Source organism: Physeter macrocephalus, chromosome 8 (genome assembly GCF_002837175.3).
Source record: "Physeter macrocephalus isolate SW-GA chromosome 8, ASM283717v5, whole genome shotgun sequence".
In the NCBI taxonomy this organism is placed as follows: Eukaryota; Metazoa; Chordata; class Mammalia; order Artiodactyla; family Physeteridae; genus Physeter; species Physeter macrocephalus.
The window spans coordinates 156,713,955-156,720,174 of NC_041221.1; positions in this window are offsets into that span (position 1 = coordinate 156,713,955).

A 6,220-nucleotide genomic window follows, 5' to 3' on the forward strand; every position below is an offset into this window, starting at 1 on the left:
TCCCAGACAAATATGCACAAGAATGCAAGAAACTAGGAAACAGAGGCCATCTTAGAAAATAAAACAAGCCAAAAAAAACTCACTTGAGCATGAAATCCAACAAACACATAGGTTAAAATAAATAATTATGGAATAGAGGAACTAAAAAAAAATAATGTCAATTTGAATACAGAATCAAGTTTTTAAAGCTGTGGGAATTATGGTTACAAACAGTAACATATATATCCATAGATATAAACCTTAACAAGATAATAATAATATAACTAAGATGAATCGAGGGAAAGTAGACTAGGCGGAAATGAGGAAAATGAAACTGGGACAATAGAATATCTTTTATGAAAGGGAACAGAAAATATATAAATAAAAATACACAGTACAAATACCTAAAAATTTCAACCTATAATTTTTTATAATCTTTTTCTTAAGTTTAGTGTGATCTTTTAGGAACACATTAAAGTGTCAACTGTGTCAACTTAAATAGACTATAGTACCTTGTTATTTAAACACACTGATCTCAGTGTTGTTGTGAAAATATTTTATAGATGTACTTCACATCTATAAACAGTTGACTTTAAGGAAAATACCATCAATGATCAGGAGCTTACCTTCAATGACCCTTCATCCAATCAACTGAAGGCTTATGAGCAAAGACTGAAATTTCCCAAAACAGAAGAAATTCTGCCTCAAGCCTGGAACATCAATTCCTGCCTGAGTTTCCAGCCTCCCCACCTGCCCTACAGATACCAGACTTGCCAGCACCCAAAACTGTGTAAACCTGTTCCTTGAAACCCCTCCCCATCTGTTTCTCTTTTTCTCTCTCACCTATCTATCTACCACTGGTTCTGCTTCTCTGGAGAGACCTGACTGATACAGAAACTAATTCTGTTTTTCTTCAGATTCTTTTTTAAGAAAATTAAATTAAAATGAAATTTTAACGTAAAAATATGGCCTGTATAATTAAATTACATTTAAACTATTTTCTTCTTTTTTCCTTATAGTTCTCTTCCTTTGTTTTGTTTTTCCCCTTCCATCCTTCTTTTCCTTCTATTTTGGTAGATCAATATGTACAAAGGAGAAATGACTACTAAAATGTTCACTAACAGTTATGAAAGTTGTTTCTAGCTACTGAGATTTCTTTTTAACTTTCTTTATTGTACTTTTTGGTGTGCTTAGAAATGTTACAAGTGATCATGTGTGTGTGTGTGTGTGTGTGTGTGTGTGTGTGTGTGCTTTATTGTCAAGTGTGCTTGTGTGTGTGTGTGTGTGTGTGTGTGTGTGTGTGTGTGTGTGTGTGTGTGTAAGCATTCAAAAATAAGTAGTCCTGATATAATCAATTATTTGGAAGAAAATCAAGTTGAAACCCTTTCTCTCTTACATACACATGCATGTATGCACACACATACAAATGAACTTTACGTTACTTAAATGCAATAACATAAATGAATGTAAAAGAAAATAAATTAGCCCTAATATGAAAAATAGAAATTATTAGTGGATAATTTACTAAATATTAGAGTGAGATAGTACTTTCTCACATAAAATCAGGAAAAATGAATTACAAAGTGTATTCATCAGGGTTCTCCAGAGAAACAGAACCAGCAGGATGTAGATATAGACACAGATATAGAAATAGAGATCTCATGCAATTACGGATGCTGGCATGTCCACAATCTGCAGGGTGAGCCAGCAGGCTAGAGACCTAGGGGAGAACTGATGTTGCAATTCAAGTCTGAAGGCCATCTGTTAGCAGAATCCCTCTTCCTCAGGGGACTGATTGGAAGAGGAGGGCTGACTGCTCTTCAACTGATTGCATGAGGCCCATCCACATTATAAGAGCAATTTGCTTCACTAAAAGTCCACCAATTTCAATGCTAACCTCATCCAAACACATTTTCACAGAAACAACTGCAATGTTTGACCAAATATCTGGGCACTGTGGCCCAGTCAACTTGACACACAATTATACAGCACACGAAAAGAATTGCTTAATATAAAAATATAATAATAAAAGAGAAAACTAAAACCCAAATATGTCCTAGAAACTTAAGTGGCAGACTATTTTAAAAATGTATTCATACATCTATTCCATCCATGAGGAAAAGGGTTACTTCTGTCTTGTTTACTTCTGGAACCTCCAACTCTTAGTACAGGCACGGGCACAAAATAAGAACTTAGTGCACTTTTTAAAATTGGAAAGAAAGAAAGGAGGAAGGAAGAAAAAAGGAATGGAGAAAATATGTCAAAATTTTAAGAGAATGACACTGTCCTCTTTATTTTTCTCTATTTGTCATCTTTTTTTATAGTGAACATTCTATTAATTACATATTATCAGTTTTAAAATAAATATCCTTTAAAAACTAAATAATGTGGAATTACATGCATTGACATATTCCTCTTTAATAAAATGTGATCAAAACTATATATTTATCATAATTTATTTTCAAAGGTGGCTTAAAATATGAATACTTATAAACTATGCCTCTGAAAAGATTTAGTTTTGGTCTTACAGAAAATATAACTCTTTAACTATTTGCCTTTGAAGTATTAGAAAAACAGCATGGGTTTACAATTTAGGTATTAATACAAATTTTCTAGTTCCACAGTTACTATAGTTATCTCTCAGTAACCACGGAGGATTAGTTCCAGCACCCCAGCCACCAAATACCAAAATGAGCAGATACTAAAGTCCCTTATATAACCTACGTACATCCTCCCAAATACTTTAAGTCATCTGTAGATTACTTATAATACTTAACACAATGTAAATGCTTCGTAAACAGTTGTAAATACAATGTAAATGTTATGTAAATAGTTGCTTTAGGGAACTTTCTGGATTTTTAAAAAATATTTTTGGTCTGTGGTTGGTTGAATCCACAGATAAGGAACTGCAGATATGGAGGGCCTACTGTAGTTGTATGACCCCAAGCAAGCATATGAAATACTATTACAGTGTCTGGAAAATAAAAAGGGCTCAATAAAAATATAGCTATTAAGACGCATCTAAGTAAATTTTTCAGTATAGTAATCTGAGAAAGTATATCAGTGGAAGTACCCATAACACAATAAAAACAAATTCATACCACCAAAAACTACTTTAATGCCATTGTAAAATATCCATTCAGGTCCTCTGAAAATGAAATCTTGCTTGAATCACAAGCAATAATAATCTGGAGATTATTATTCTAACAGTGAGCAGATGAAACTGATAGTCTCATTTGTGACTCTGCATTGTTATTATTCAAACTCACAGCTACACAGGGTGAATTACTTCATCTCTCTTTACATGCCCAAGCATAGCTTTATTTTTACTTAGAGCAGTTTACACAGGAAAGCAAAAAACAACAGGGACACTTAGATCCAACCCAGGTACTTTTTAATACCACAATTACTACCTATTTACTTACATGAAATTGAACATTTCCACCAAAAATAGTCACTGATTTAAGTAAATTTATATTTTATAAGGGCCACATAATAAAGATAAAAGTCTAAAAAGAATTCCTGTAAACAGAGCCTATCCAAATCCATTGAAAAGAAAAATTAATTTATCCTTTATATATCTACAGCCACCTAAAAATTATCTAAGGCAAAAGAGTGAATTGAAAGTAAATTTTTATAAGTTTCCAGTTCAACTTTACAAGTTCAAAGAATGACATAAGAACCACATAAGTACAGTATGACAAATCAACTTTCCTTCACCAAAAATAAATAAGGGCTTCCCTGGTGGCGCAGTGGATGAGAATCCGCCTGCTGATGCAAGGGACACAGGTTCGTGCCCTGGTCCCGGAGGATCCCACATGCCGCGGAGCAGCTGGGCCCGTGAGCTATGGCCACTGAGCCTGTGCGCCCGGAGCCTGTGCTCCACAGTGGGAGAGGCCACAACAGTGAGAGGCCCGCGTACCACAAAAAATAATAATAATAAAATAAATAAATAAATAAATACTCTGCTGTTAGAAAAATTCTCTCACTGCTCAAACTGTGGATCTCTGTCTTCAAGGTTTATTATAAATTTAAATATCAGTCATTTTAATTTCCTGCAACTAAGTGTGCAGTCTCTAGCAGAAACACCCATTCAAACACTTGGGAGTTAGCTATAGTTTGTGAATACAATGATAGCACTTCTTCTACAGAAGGACTTTAACAATCAAAAAACAATCAAAACACTTTAGAAAATTTACAAATGATATTATCGACATAGATTAGGATAAGGATAAAGGGCAAGATTTAAGTAACTGAGATCTGTTTTGTTGTCAAGATTACATAACATTTGCTTAATCCAATCTCCCCCATAATACTTTCACTGATCACTCTCACTGCATTAGTTTCATCTTTCTTTTCCACCTTTATGCTCATCATCAGAGAGCAGCATAAGGATTAGCACTTAAATGTAGAGTGTGGTCTAGTCTGGTTCCCTAGCCTGAGAAAAGCCCTTCCTTTATATAAAGCATGGTATTGCCTGGCTCACTGTAAAAAGAGCTTGCTAAATGCCAAACACTTTCCTAGGGGATTTTACATGTAGTGCCTCATTTGATTTGCACAACAGCCCTGTGAGATGTTTATTGTTATCATACCAATTTTTCCAAAAGGGGGAGCTGAATTACAATCAAACCAGAGTTTAATCCTAAACTACCTGATGCCAGAGTCTTTCCTGATCTCATTACATACAACCACATACTAGATGTCCAATAAGTACCTGGGAGCAGAAGGAAAAGGAAAGCACATCTCAGATTCATATGCTAGTAACTCAGTTTTAATGTTTCCTTATTCTATAAAAGTAATGGGGATGAAATAACTAAAAGCATATAGAAAGTAGTGGGATTAAACTAATTCTAGTGGTGTTTATTGAAGGTAATTTCAAAATTAAATAACTGTCAATCATGCTCCGTTAAAAAAAAAAACCTTTGGAAGACCTACAATAACAAGGCAAAAACAATTAAGAAAATGGTAATAGGAACATACATATCAATAATTACCTTAAATGTAAATGGATTAAATACTCCAACCAAAAGACACAGACTGGCTGAATGGATACAAAAACAAGACCCGTATATATGCTATCCACAAGAGACCCACTTCAGACCTAGGGACACATACAGACTGAAAGTGAGGGGATGGAAAAAGATATTTCATGAAAATGGAAATCAAAAGAAAGCTGGAGTAGCAATTCTCATATCAGACAAAACAGACTTTAAAACAAAGACTATTACAAGAGACAAAGAAGGACACTACATAGTGATCAAGGGATCAATCCAAGAAGAAGATATAACAATTGTAAATATTTATGCACCCAACATAGGAGCACCTCAACACATAAGGCAAACACTAAAAGCCATAAGAGGTGAAATCAACAGTAAAACAATCATAGTAAGGGACTTTAACACCCCACTTTCACCAATGGACAGATCATCCGAAATGAAAATAAATAAGGAAACATAAGCTTTAAATGATACATTAAACAAGATGGACTTAATTGATATTGATAAATGCTATCAACCATAAAAGGGGAAATCAACAGGAACACAATAATAGTAGGGGACTTTAACACCCCAATTACACCAATGGACAAATCATCCAAACAGAAAATAAATAAGGAAACACAAACTTTGAATGACAAAATAAACCAGATAGATTTCATTGATATCTATAGGACATTCCTCCTGAAAGTGGCAGAATACACTTTCTTCTCAAGTGTACACAGAACATTCTCCAGGGTAGATCACATCTTGGGTCACAAATCAAGTCTCTGAAAATTTAAGAAAATTGAAATTGTATCAAGCATCTTTTCTGACCACAATGCTATGAGATTGGAAATCAATTACAGGGAAAAAAAAAAACTGTAAAAACCACAAATACAAGGAGGCTAAACAGTGAGCTATTAAATAACCAAGAGATCACTGAAGAAATTAAAGAAGAAATTTTAAAAAACACATAGAAACAAATGACAATGAAAACACAACAACCGAAAACCTATGGAATACAGCAAAAGCAGTTCTAAAAGGGAAGTTTATAGCAATACAATCCTACCTTAAGAAACAAGAAACATCTCAAATAAACAACCTAAGCTTACACCTAAAGCAATTAGAGAAAGAAGAACAAAAAAACCCCAGAGTTAGTAGAAGGAAAGAAATCATAAAGAGCAGATCAGAAATGAGAAGAAATGAAGGAAACGATAGCAAAGATCAATAAAACTAAAAGCTGGTTCTTTCAGAAGATAAACAAC